The sequence below is a fragment of the Delphinus delphis genome, chromosome 4 (genome assembly GCF_949987515.2).
Source record: "Delphinus delphis chromosome 4, mDelDel1.2, whole genome shotgun sequence".
In the NCBI taxonomy this organism is placed as follows: Eukaryota; Metazoa; Chordata; class Mammalia; order Artiodactyla; family Delphinidae; genus Delphinus; species Delphinus delphis.
The window spans coordinates 22,245,776-22,260,519 of NC_082686.1; positions in this window are offsets into that span (position 1 = coordinate 22,245,776).

Below are 14,744 nucleotides of genomic sequence, written 5' to 3' on the forward strand. Positions count from 1 at the left end.
TCATGACTCCCATGGTAGTGTCCTGGCTGCCTGCCCAGAATATGTTATTGGTGACCCTGTTGTTCTCCTCTTTAAACACCAAGTTAATTATGACTTGTTGGAATATCTGATGACCTTTGAGACATCATAGGCTCCCTCACTAATCTTCTAACAATTAGATCAGATTCTATGAGAGAAAGTACCCTCTCTAACAAAGTGCCAAATCAGACCAAAGCAAAGCTAAATGGTTCCTTCTGATGAAGTGTCACTGCAGACAGTATATTTGTGTGGATGCACACCCTTGGGACCAGATTGAATTAGATGTTATTCCAAAAGAATAGTATACCCCCTTTCTCACCTCCGATTAGTATATGTTGAATTAAATGTGAACTGGAGTATTAAGACTGAGCAAAGAGTATTTTTTACAAGACTGGCTAATTTTTCATAAGAAGTCTGGATTTTTACAGGTTTACATAATATCTCAGCCCTATGTTAAATTCATTTTATTGGTTAATTATGTTCAATTTGCATCTGGAGGCATTAGATATCAGAAACAATTTTAGAAAAAGGTATAAAGTTTCATTTTAGGTTTAAAGTGCTCCATACATACATATTAAAATATAATATATGTATTTTCCATGAAAATTAAGTTTTCCAATAAGGTATAAATTCTATAAATTACAGAATCTAACACAGTAGCAAGTTTAACAGATGGATTCATATCCATGTGATATTCATAAGTATATGATTGGAGAAATTTAGAAAAATCTATATCTCAATTAATACTTTCATACAAACACTCATAGTATTTGCTATTGGTATATGAAGATTTCTTGATATGGTACATCTTTTTCTTGTTGTAGAGTAAAATTGATTTTATTCAATAAGAATATATATTTTATTTATTCAAGACATTCCTAGATAATGGAGTACAACTATTTTGAATTGAAATCATAAAAAATAGAAAAGCTATTTTGGACCTCTCCATTTTATTAAAAGAGTAAGCAAACATACATATATTAAAAAGAGATACAGGACTTCCCTGGTGGCGCAGTGGTTGAGAGTCCGCCTGCCGATGCAGGGGATGCAGGTTCGTGCCCCGGTCCGGGAGGATCCCACATGCCGTGGAGCGGCTGGGCCCGTGAGCCATGGCCGCTGAGCCTGCGCGTCCGGAGCCTGTGCTCCGCAACGGGAGAGGCCACGACAGTGAGAGGCCCACGTACCGCCAAAAAACCTCCCCCCCCCCCAAAAAAAAAAAGAGATACACCTTCAACCATCACAACCTGAAATATATTTATATATACCTTACACTCATGACACTGATAAATCTGAATGGACAAAGAATAAACATGCACTTGATTATTTACTGTAATTGTATTATTATTACTTAAATACATGATCTGTAATATGACTTTATGTTAATGAGAAATCCATTGATAAACCTGCTGCTCCAGAATATGGCACTTATTCAAAAAAAAGTACAAGTGAGGTTTAGAAAATGCATGAAAGGAAAAATATTACAAATAAGATGATTATATTATTATCCAACTAAGGGCAGTTAACAGGCTGATAGCAGCTGAGATAACAGGGAGAAAAGAAAAATAGCTAGGTTTAAAAGACAACAGAATGTTGAGCTAATTAATGCTATCATGCACCTTTCACCAAGTAACAGTAACACTTTCTACTTCAAGCACCTATTTTTTGGGACAAAATTCTCCAGATGGAATTGACACTTCTGTTTTCAGGAGGTTCCTAAAGGAAGTGAACTGTAGCAGAAGTGGCCCTTGAAAGCAGGTCCTCAGTTTGGGACACTCACCTGTCAATTGGCAACAGCATCCCATTGCTGGTGGGAAGTAGGGGGTGGTGTCCTAGAGTTTATCATAACATGGTGATCCTGAGATGATCACTTCTGAGGGACTAGAATGAGACACAGGTAAAAGGGGAATGATTGAGTTATACTCTCATTCTAGCCTTTGGTTGTTTTTTAAATCAAAAAGGCGTATATAACCTTATAGCACTCAAGACATGCAGTGGAAGTCAGAAGGCCTACGTGGCATCATTTATTGAGGCCCTCAACTTTTGTAGCCACTGTCTAAACTGCTACAAATCAGGCCACAGATTTAACCATAAAAGTGAAAGAATAGTAAAGAAAACAATATAGAGATTTGATAGATTTCCCATGATAAAACCAGTGCCCAGTATAGAAAGAGTGAGACACTCTATGGCTGTATGTGGACACTTGAACCCACAGATTCCCTTAAATGCTCAGGCCTGGCACAAACAGCACACACCTCATTGCTAGAAGACAGCAGCCTCTCCTGCCTGGAGGTCTTAGAAAAACATCACCTGAAGCATTCCTGTTAAAGAAGATACTTGTCTTAACTCTTGATCCACACCTGCACTCATCACTGTCTCTAGATGAATAATTAAGTTTATATCTCAGCAAGGCTGTAGCTGAAAAGCATACTCCCTGCTGTGGAATTAGGCAGCTTACTTATAGAAAAAATATTGCAGGACCTGGCATTATGTACCAGCAAGGATAAGAGAGATATTTTTGAGAGTGAATCTTCTGGTTGTTAGGCTGGGAGGTGGTGAAAAATGTGGCTGAAGAATATTGAGTTTATGAATGTTCAATCACTTGCCCAATAGTCAAGGACACCTGGAATTTGTCCAAATATACTGTTGGGATGGCTGCTTGAAGTTTTGAAACAACAATGGCCCATATGAAATGAGGTCATATCAATTTTAGCCTTGCCAGAGTACTGGGAAGTGAAGAAAGAAAATGCAGGGAAGAGGCTTGAAAGAACAGATTTTTTTACATAGGACTGGAGAACTCATTATCTGACTGTGTTCTCCAGTAAATCCCGGAGGACATTGTTTACATAAAAACAACAAAGACTGCACTGTATAAAGGGCATTGAAATCATTAAGGTCAGCAATAGCTGTGCTCTGGAGCAGAGTTGACAGTAGGAAAAGTTGCATGGAACTGTGCTTCTTCATTTCAATGGGGATAATAGGATTCCGGAATGGTACAAGCCAGGTGGCTGCACTTACCTATAAGAGAAGAGTTAGAAGAATATCCTAATGGAAACAATGTCAGGGTAACAACCATGGTGCCCTTGTTCCACAATGAGCTATAGTGCTTACTAATATGTGGTAGTATTCCTATGGGGAAGACAGCTGTCGATATGACAGAGTATTGTTTGATGTCGACAAGCAGGAGAAACTCAAGATCTCAAGATCTGTTAGTGCCACCACAATGGAAAATCATGATCCCTCACCCACTTTCCAGATTCAAACCTATTCTCAGAACTAGTATCAACTTGTTAAAAATAATTATTATCCCAGGAAGTTCTTCTGCAATAAATATTCCTATTTTTCTTCCTGAAAGAAAACCGTGGCTGTTTACCAGATTAGGGAATTAAGAACACTTAAACTTCTTGAGAGAAACTAAAAATAGAGTTTAAGGTGACACAGATAATAAAATCTCCAAAGTGTCATCATTCTTCCCTACCCCCCAGTTAGATTTAGGCTTGAAGGAGGCCAAGTGATAAATAGATTTCTGACCCCAGTACAATTGATGGTGTGTCCAGTGGGCCTGTGCTCCTGCTTGTGACCATTTTCCTGGTCCTTGGATGCATAACTAGTATCAATTTACTTCATATTGGCTAAACCCTCACAAGCATCCCTGATCTATGGCAGTTACAGCAAGGAAGGCCAAGTGATGTGCCTGACATTCCACTCTCCAGCCAGAAGGGTAAATCAGAAGTATTACTGGTCTCTGAGAGAAATTCAGAAATGAGTGATATCCTAAAAGACTTATTATGGTTCTCCACATTATGTCTATACATATTTCTCTGGTCTCCAGAAGTTTCCTCACATACAGCACTCAACTAAATACTTGAGTAAAACTTGACAGATTTCTGGAGTCCTTGCTCTTGTGCAGGTCTCTCTTCTCCAGTACTCTTAACTGTGAATGCTGGCTGCCTTGGCCCCTCCAGGCTCCCAACGCCATTGAATGAATTCAAGGAGTGTTCAGAATTCTACCTGGGTTCCCCCTTCCTGTCCTATGGCCTGAAAATTTTCTCCAGCTGGTGAGCTGTGACAGTGGAAAATTTTTACTTCTTCAGTCTCTCATGGATCATCATCCTTTGTTGCCTGATTTAAGTTAAATACATTGAATGTTGTTGTTTCATATATTGTCTATTTTTTATTTTGGTTGTTCCAAGTGGACTGGTGAATATGGCCTTTGCTACTCCCTCTTGACTAGAAGAGGAAGTTAGTGATAGAGTGGATTCAATGTGAGGTATGAATGGCTGTGAGGGTCTAGGTGGTGAACTATAGCAGACTCTTTAGTGCCCTGACAATATGCCTACAGGCCATGTCTTTAATCACCTTCTGCTGTGTTAGAGAGTTCTAGTGCATGCTAAAACATCTCCCCTCAAGTTGTGCCTATTCTTTGAAGACATTTTTTCTGAAGTCACTCAGCCCACAAACAGGACAGCTGGAGAATAAGCAGTTTATTCTTAATGAATGGAGGAAGGAGGTCAGTGGGAAAATGTTGTAGCCTTTTATCCCTGAGAGGGACAAGTCTGTAGTGTATTCTACACAGGGGTTGAGTCACATTCTTTACGGTGGTATCTGGCTCAATGATAAACATTTTCTCTCTCCTTCTTTGTCTTACTCTCCCAGCATCCTCATTCCTATTTCCTTATATCATCTCCCAAACATATTACCTAAACCCAAATCTTTGACTTAATCTCTGCTTTTAAAGAGACTCCAAATTGACACCATATAATTGTGTACTTATGTTACAGTTTATCGAAAAGGGCTTGGGACCTCATTAGAAAAGGAGTGAACATCACTCCAAAATGGATACTATGGTATATAGAGCTATACACTTTCCCTTTTGAGGAGAGAATCATCTCTTTATCACAGACAGGAAACCACAGCCCATAACATAGACAGGAGAGTTTCCTTATGTTAAGCTGAAGAATAATGTTATTACTGTTGTTATTTAAAATTTTTAAATTGGCAAAAGTGGTGCAGTGGTGTGCATGGATCCTCAATTTTTTTTTTTTTTTGGCCGCACTGTGCGGCTTGCAGGATCTTAGTTCCCCGACCAGGGATCAAACCCATGCCCTTGGCAGTGAAATCGCTGAGTCCTAACCACTGGACCTCCAGGGAATTCCCTATGGATCCTCAATTGACAAAGGAGTGGATTTTCCTTTTTTGTCTGTGGTCAATTCAAGATCACCTCCACCCCTCTCCTGGGGTAACTTCTGACTTTGATGGGCAAAGCTGGGAACTTCATGTCCCAAAGTCATTTCTTCATTCGGTTTCTGACAAAGTCACTCAATGGGAGGTCCTCAGGCAAGGTTTGGAAGACAGAAGAGAGAAACCGTCATTCTCTGGAGGCAATTACAAATGTCAAGTTCACCACAACTTCTGTCCAACCTCTTGAGAGAATTCATGTTAGTGCCCTAGATTGAGATACTTGGAGCTCTGAAAATTTCTTAAGCTTTGTGATCATTTCTGAGAATCAGCAGAACAACTACTTTAGTACTGCAGATGGAGAAAGTGGGTGATGGCTGTGCTACTCTTTGTCCCAAAAATGATTGAGTAAGCCTATAATTTTTTTTTCCATTCAAGTCTTTCATGTCTGGAACACATAGAGGGGCTTCTCACTCCTGCCTGAATGCTACAAGGGGCCAGTCAATAGTGCAAATGAGTTCGTTTCCATGCTTCTCATCCCCCAAAGTCCACAGAAGTCAAACACCTTAACAAAACAGAATTTTGAACAAGTCATATCCCTGATAAAAAAACTCCCTAATGACACTCAGTTGATCTGAAGATCGGGTTTTGTAGGATCTTTTCTCTGACCACCTCTTCAGCCCTAGGGAGTTACTTTCTGCAGGCTTTCAGTGGTAAAGCCATCCCATTATCTTTCCATTTCTTAAATATACTAAACTCATTCCATCCACAGTACACAAACCAACTGTACTTTTTTTCATATGGTTCTCTCTACCACCTGTCCTTTTTGTAGCTAATACCTCCTTACTTTTCCTATCTCAACTGATAAATCACCTCCTTAGAGAAGTCTCTTGAACTCTCCAAAACATGTTAAGTCCCTCTATTGTATAATCCAGTTGTGTTTATTACAACTGTAGGTCTTTGCATATGTATTTCTACAGAATGATTATTAGTTTCTTAAGGACAGAGACTATGTCAATCTGAGTTATTTTTCAATTTCTATCATAGGCTATAATATTTTCAATGTTAGAGTTTTAATCAATAGAAACTTCTTAGATAAATAAATGGATAAATCAATGAATGTCAAAACATTAAGTAAATGAGGCCCTCTAAAGTGATGAATTTAGACTAAGAAAATTTGTGGTTGTAGAAATAAACTTGGTGTATGTACCAGGCAAAAAAATAAAAGGGCCAAGAAAGACAGGAGGTAGAGGAAGAAGAAACATGAATAGCATGCTAAAGAATTTGAATTTAAATGAAGTGCAATAAGGACTGAATAAAAATATTTAAATTTAAAAAATGACTACAAGAGAGGAAAAGCACATTGTATGTAATTTTACATTTTTATTTCTCTGACTTTAAGTATTTTGCTTTATTATTGTGAGATCCCTCAAAAATGAAATAAAAATGCCATTATAGTTCATGCATTGGAAGAAATATTACTTGTCTATAAGTTCAAACGTGTTATAACAAGAAGAAAAGTCATGAAAATCTGCTTAAACTAGAAATTTCTTTTCTAGTTTAGTTTTACAAAAATCCAAAAATAAGGAGAAAATGCCAAATGAATGACAGAGCAGAAATTTAAAATAAGTAAATGTAAGTGGGTTTTAAGAGGCTTGCCCATAAAAAAAAAAAAAAAAAAAAAAAAAAAAAAAAACGGTGATTCACAGATTAAGGTAGTTTTTGAGAGTGTGAGAACCAAATAAGACAGCACTGAAAAATCCCTGCTTATTGGTTTCTTCTTATTTTTCTGTGCGGTTTCACTAACTGATATTATACATTACTTGTGATCAGGATCAGTGTTGGATGCACATTGAACTTGAATTCTGAAATAGCTGCAGTGGTACCCTTCTGACAGAAAAGTGAGAGAAAGATAAAAAAACACAATCATATGTGTTGCAAGTAAGATGATGTTTAATAAATAAATGAAAACATCAGAAAAGTACTGATTCAAGAATAAATGAAATGGGATTTAATAGTAAATATAAGGTGACCAGAGTTAGAAAGCTTCTTCTTGTTGACCACTGTAGATTCATTGCAAGTTAGAGGGCTTCACTTAGGGGCTTTTGAGGTTCTTTCTCAAGAAAACTAGGAAAAATTAATAAAAATTAAGTTGAGTTGAGTTGGTGAAAATAAAACCAATAAAAAAAGGTACAGTATGTCTCCAAAGACAGACATGCTAATTTGCTAGCTCTATTAGTCTCCTACTGTTGCTGTAAAAATTTACCATAAACTTGAAGGCTTAAAACAGTAGAAACTGATTATCTTACAGATCTGGAGGTTGTAAGTCTTATATGTGTCTCACTGAGCTAAAATCAAGGTGCTAGGTCCAGACTGTGTCCTTGTAGTGGTTCTAGGGGAAAATCTGTTTGCTTGTGCATTTTCCACCTTCTAGAGGCCATCTGCATTCCTTCACTCATGCCTCTTCCTCCATCTTCAAAACCTCCATCTACAAATCCAGCAGGTTGTATCAAAGCCAGGATAATCTACCTATTTTAAGATCCTTAACTTAATCACATGTACAGTTTATTTTGCCATGTAAGGTAACATATTCATAGATTTGGGAAATAAGGAGGTAGACATCTTTGGAAGATTGTAAGTCTGCCTACCACATCACCATTATTTATTTTGAATTATTCATGTTTTCTCAGAAATACATGTAACCTCAATTAAAAAGTGTTCCTCTTCAGTGTACTCTTTCTTCACTGGTCTTTTCAGTACCATAAGCAGTCAGTATTTTACCTTTCAAAATGTTCAGTATGGGACTCATTCAATAGGAGCGTCAAGAAAATTGCAACAGAAAGTAAGGCATATAAACTGCGTTGGTTAACTATATGGGTTGACTGGGCTAAGGGATGTCAGATAGGTGATAAAACATTATTTCTGGGTGTGTCTGTGAGGGTGTTTCTGGAAGAGATTAGCATCTGAATGTGTAGACTGAGTGAAAGAAGATCCTTTGCCTTAATGTGGGTGGCATCATGCAATTTGTTGAGGACCCAAACAGAGCAAAGGAGTGGAGGAAGGCTGAATTTGCTCTCCCTGCTTGAGCTGGGATATCCATCTTCTGTTTTGGCCGTGGGCTCTGCCGATTCTCAAGCCTTCAGGCTCAGACTGACTTATATCAGTGGCTCTCTTGGTTTTCCAGCTTGTAGATGGTAGCTTGTGAGACTTCTGGACCTCCATAATTGTATGAGCCTTTTCTTTATATCTCCAGATGGATAGATAGATATTACATATATATCTATATATATTACATATCTATCTATATCTGTCTATCTATATCTATCTATCTATCTATCTATCTATCTATCTATCTATCTATATATATATACACACACACACACCTATTAGTTCTGTTCCTGTGAGAACCCTGACTGATACATAAAACAAAATAGAACATAAGTTCTTGTCAATGTATACATATAATACATATAGTGATATATCATCATGTATATTAACTCTACACATCTGTTGAGTCATACTGATAAAGAGATCACTAGAAGTAAAACTAATATTGCCCATCATCTTTCTGAGCTCCAAATTCTTAAAGATTTTCCTTTGAGAAAGCCACCATGGTCTTTTATTCCAGAGGGTTTTGTGCATTCATTTTTTTTAATATTGTAGTCTTTAGATATTACTAATTAAAAAATATATATATATTTTAAATCTGCAAAAGGGAAAATAGACAAATCTATTGAAAAAGACCATGAGGTCAATGGTTTTTTTGTGTGTTTTAGAAATATGAAAACTATTATTCGATGAGAGGTGTAGACTGTTCTGACCACAGGCCTCTGGAAATTAGAAAATAAAATATGAGTTTTACATTGCCTTTGAAGGGATAGATTGAACCAGTTAAGGGTCACAAGGAATGATAAACATTTATGAGTGCAAGAATAAAAGTCACACAGTATAATATTCCAACTGTACCTCTCTAGTTTTAAAATAGAATACCAGGTGGGTATGTTCTTGCCAGTCTATACTTTCTTTGTTCAACACACATGTATGATGGCTTACTTTGTGCCACACATGGTGCTAAATGAGGATAGACACCAACAAGATAGACTGTGCATATAATCCAGTGTATGTCATGGTCAAACATATGGGTGTAATTCTGTGTAATAGGGCTGTGGTAGGAGAAGTTCAGGGAGCTGTATGGGAAATCTGACTCAAAGTTTGTGTGTCATTGAAGACTTCTCTAACCTTTTGTTTAAAACAATTTGTTCAAACATTTCCACAGTAAAAAGATGAAATCAATTCTCTAAATATATTTAGGTTGGTATGTATATACTTATAGTTTGAAAGCTCAAAAGCAGAATTTTCTTCTAATATATTTTTATTCTGATATATCTTTCACTATTTTAGCCCAGAATCCCAAATTGTTTATTCTGAAAGAGTTTTTCTTCTCTGTCTCTCTGACTCCTTCTCAATCTGTGAAAGTCTTTACGCTGCTTTCATTTAAGACAAGATACTTGACTGGTTGTAGCATTTTTGGGTTCACAACATGTGATTACTTTTTTCTTCAGTTTTCTGTAGAAGTACCATTGCCTATTAGTATTTATGTCAGGAAGAAAAAATTTAGGCCACTCTGATTTTCTTCCATTTTCAGTATCTAAATTTTTGTCTGAATATTTGTAGGAGTCTTTGTTTGTAATGTTTAAAAATTATAATAGGACTTTTAAAATTCTCCTTTTGTGTTTATTATTAAGTTTATTACTTTGTAGTGGTCATTTTCTGTTACAAATAGAGTCTTTGTTCTGATATCTGTGGAATTTAATTTTTTCATAAGATAAATTTCCTAGATTATTTTCCTTTTCTTACATATTCATATTACTTTTTTCATGTAATTTTCCTTACTTCAAAATTTTATTTTTCCCTTTAAGTTCTTAGGATAATTTTTTAATGTGATTCTATTACTGGCATAAAAGTAAATCTATTTTTCACTGTTTCCAAAAGTGAATTTAATTCATTCTCCATCATTTTTATGCATCTTAGGGTGTTAGATGTGCCTTTTATATTCAACTGACTTTACTGCATTAAAAAAGTTCTTAATAGCATTTGTCAAGGTTTCTCAATGTTTTTGATAGCTTTTTAAATATCATATTTTTTTAATGAGTTGAGACATATAGCTTATACACTGAAATATGTTTACATTTCACCTGAAATATCTTGCACAAATAGTTCATTTTTAAAGAAAAAAAAAAAAAAGATCAGAAATGTGCTCAATACCCTCAACAGCTTTGTGTCACACCTGGTTTAATATCTAAAGTCTTTACCTGGCCTCAAAAGAGTTAATGATCTGACTCTCTCCTGACTCAGCAACATCTTGGAACTAATTTCCTAAAAATGCCTCATTTTCTCACTATGCTCTTGTCTGTCACCCTGATTTCCATGTTAAGCCCACACCAGCCCAGGGTCTTTGCACTTAACTATTCCTTTACATGGTATATATTATCTATGTCTCTACATTCTTCAATTTCCTACTTAAATTTCACTTAAAGAGGGATCTTCTGACTACCCTGTCTAAACTAAAATTCCTTCTTCCTGATCCATTAGAACTGTCACTTTCTAGTTCCTTATCTTGTTTATTTTTATTTGGAGCACCTTTCACAACCTGACATATTATACACCTGTTACTTTGTTTAGTTATCTAACCCACAAAAATATACTAGCTGTAAAAGTACTGGTATTTTGAATATCTAGTGTTTCCCCAATGCTCAGAACAGTGTCTGATACATAAGAAGATCTTAATATCTGTGAAATGATTGAATGAAATAAATTGCATTTTATTTTGTATTCCTTATAAACATAAGGAATTACTTTGTTCAGATCAAATATGCCAAGACAAATTTAATATTAGTTAATTTAATAAAAGTATGTTTAAAGAAGTTATTGAAAAATGTATTACCTGACTAAAGCAGTTCTTTTGCTATGGGATAATAAGTTATGACTTCCTAGTGCCTCATTGAACTGCCAAACTGTAATTGTGGTTACAAGAAGATAACAGAAGTTTGTTTAAAATTAAACATTGTGTATTGTATAAATCGAGAGAGTCATAATAAATTCCCTATTCTCTATACCACAATATAGCAAAGAGGTACTTCTAAATCAAAGCTTTTACTACATAAGTGGTAAAATAAATCAAGCCATTAACCAACACAGTGTTAAGTTATTGAATCTTTGTTGAGGAAAATGTCACTTCAGTTAGAAACCTCCTTTGTAAATATGGCACCATCAGGGTAACTTTTACCAACATCAAAGAAAGACTTTCAGGAGTGCTGAATGAATTTATAAATAGTGTTCCTCCAAAGGAAAATTTCACTTCATAAAAATGGCAACATTCAGCAAAGTAGCAGCTATTCTGTAACACTAGTCATCTAAAAAAAATAATAGAATTTAGATGATGAGCTATTCAAAGTAGAAAGCATTTTAATATTCCATTTTTATCGAAAGAAACACACCAAAAAATCAGAATAAAGAAAATAGGCAATGACAAATTAAATATTTTCCTCTTGGCTGTGAGATGGATGTTGGTGAATCATTAATTTTTTAAACCATCTTTTGAAAAGAAATTCCATTGTCAAATGCATTGGTTACACTACTTGATGTTGCATTGATGCACTATTAATACACTACACATTGAATTCTCTCTTCACCTCAGCAAATTTAATTGTTGCTTCTCACTTTCCTACTGTGACTGAAACTGTTATCCTGATGAAGGTGTTATAATATGAAAGGAGTATTTTCATATAGAAATGACAAACTGCTCCAATATATCACAGTACAACTACTCTATTCTACAGTAGATTAGTTAAGGTGGTAAGGAAAGTCTGGCTTCAGCTAAATGAAAGAAGAATATCAATGACATTAACTGTCTAGTTGGAGAGAAGCATAAGTGAATATTCCCAAAGACATCTTTGATGATTAAAAAAAAGGCCAATCACTTAAAGACTGTAATATGAATTCAAAATGCATCCTTACAATTATCAAGATCAATACATTTCCCCAACATAAGTTCATTACTTAGATAATGCAATTCAAGATTACAAAGTGATATTTGCACATGCTTTTAATTTATGAAATACACTTCAGGGAGTTCTATTCATAATCATAAAATTATATACATTTCAATATAGTAGTTATTTTGCGTACATCTACTCTAATTTTTCTTCAAATGTCATTTGCCAAAGAGAAAATAAAAGTTGTTATTCATTATATTATCACCTTTGCTTTATCTATCTGTGTGATTTTCTCAGCCAGTAAGGTATAGAGGCATAACCTGGTGAACTAAAATATGTGCTCAAATGTTTATTGAATTTTTCTTTTATTCAATTTGATTTCTTGATTTATATTACTTTGTGTTAGTGTAAAATATAGGAAAATACAATTTTGTATAATTTTATCTAATAGTTTACCTATGTATAGACTTTCTCATTCCACAGGATTTTGAGTATGCTAAGGCAAGAACAGAGAAAAAAAAAAAAAGGTAAACTAATGAATAGAAATAAACCATTACTACAATGGAAAATATAAGTACAGAAAATTAAGGATTAGAAATAAACACATCTGTAAGATTACAGAATTGGTTAAATTAACCCTATTCGACTTTTAGCTTCCTGAAAGCTAAAGTGAAAAGGAGATGTGATCATTTCATTGGTTTTAGTGAAAAGAGACGAAGACAGATATTTTAAGAAAAGCTAATAATTAACCGATTACAAAGATCAAATACTATTCCCACACTGTATCTCATATGTTGACAATGAAGAGTATATAGAACAAACTATTGCTGTGACAAGGTCAGGTAGGGACTTAATTTGATTTTTTTAATTTTTCTTAGAACTTCATTTTTATTCTACAGCCAACAATTACTCATGATATTCCACTGTTATTACATACCCAATTGCTTTATCTTTCAAAATCCTTAAAATTCAGTGCCCCAAATGCTTCCTCTGTTATTTTTGTTTGTTTGTTTGTTTTTTAACATGTTTATTGGAGTATAATTCCTTTACAATGGCATGCTAGTTTCTGCTTTATAACAAAGTGAATCAGTTATACATATACATATGTTCCCATATCTCTTCCCTCTTGCGTCTCCCTCCCTCCCACCCTCCCTATTCCTCTCCTTTAGGTGGTCACAAAGCACCTCGCTGATCTCCCTATGCTATGTGGCTACTTCCCACTAGCTATCTATTTTATGTTTGGTAGTGTATATATGTCCATGCCACTCTCTCACTTTGTCACAGCTTACCCTTCCTCCTCCCCATATCCTCAAGTCCATGCTCTAGTTGGTCTGTGTCTTTATTCCTGTCTTACTACTAGGTTCTTCATGACCTTTTTTTTTTTTTTTCTTAGATTCCATATATATGTGTTAGCATATGGCATTGTTTTTCTCTTTCTGACTTACTTCAGTCTGTATGACAGACTCTAGGTCCATCCACCTCACTACAAATAACTCAGTTTTGTTTCTTTTTATGGCTGAGTCATATTCCATTGTATATATGTGCCAAATCATCTTTATCCATTCATCTGTTGATGGATACTTAGGTTGCTTCCATGTCCTGGCTATAGTAAATAGAGCTGCAATGAACATTTTGGTACATGATTCTTTTTGAATTATGGTTTTCTCAGGGTACAGGCCCAGTAGTGGGATAGCTGGGTCATATGGTAGTTCTATTTGTAGTTGTTTAAGCAAACTCCATACTGTTATCCATAGTGGCTGTATCAATTTACATTCCCACCAACAGTGCAAGAGGGTTCCCTTTTCTCCACACCCTCTCCAGCATTTATTGTTTCTAGATTTTTTGATGATGGCCATTCTGACCGGTGTGAGATGATATCTCACTGTAGTTTTGATTTGCGTTTCTCTAATGATTAATTATGTTGAGCATTCTTTCATGTGTTTGTTGGCAACCTATATATCGTCTTTGGAGACATATCTATTTAAGTGTTCTGCCCATTTTTGGATTGGGTTGTTTTTGTTTTTTTTTTTTAATTGAGATGCATAGGCTGCTTGTAAATTTTGGAGATTAATCCTTTGTCCGTTGCTTCATTTGCAAATATTTTCTCCCATTCTGACGGTTGTCTTTTGGTCTTGTTTATAGCTTCCTTTGCTATGCAAAAGCTTTTAAGTTTCATTAGGTCCCATTTGTTTATTTTTGGTTTTATTTCCATTTCTCTAGGAGGTTGGTCAAAAAGGATGTTGCTGTGATTTATGTCATAGAGTATTCTGCCTATGTTTTCCTCTAAGAGTTTGATAGTGTCTGGCCTTACATTTAGGTCTTTAATCCATTTTCAGTTTATTTTTGTGTATGTTGTTAGGGAGTGCTCTAATCTCATACTTTTACATGTACCTGTCCAGTTTTCCCAGCACCACTTATTGAAGAGGCTGTCCTTTCTCCACTGTACATTCCTGCCTCCTTTATCAAAGATAAGATGACCATATGTGCGTGGGATTATCTCTGGGCTTTCTATCCTGTTCCATTGGCCTATCTTTCTGTTTCTGTGCCAGTACCATA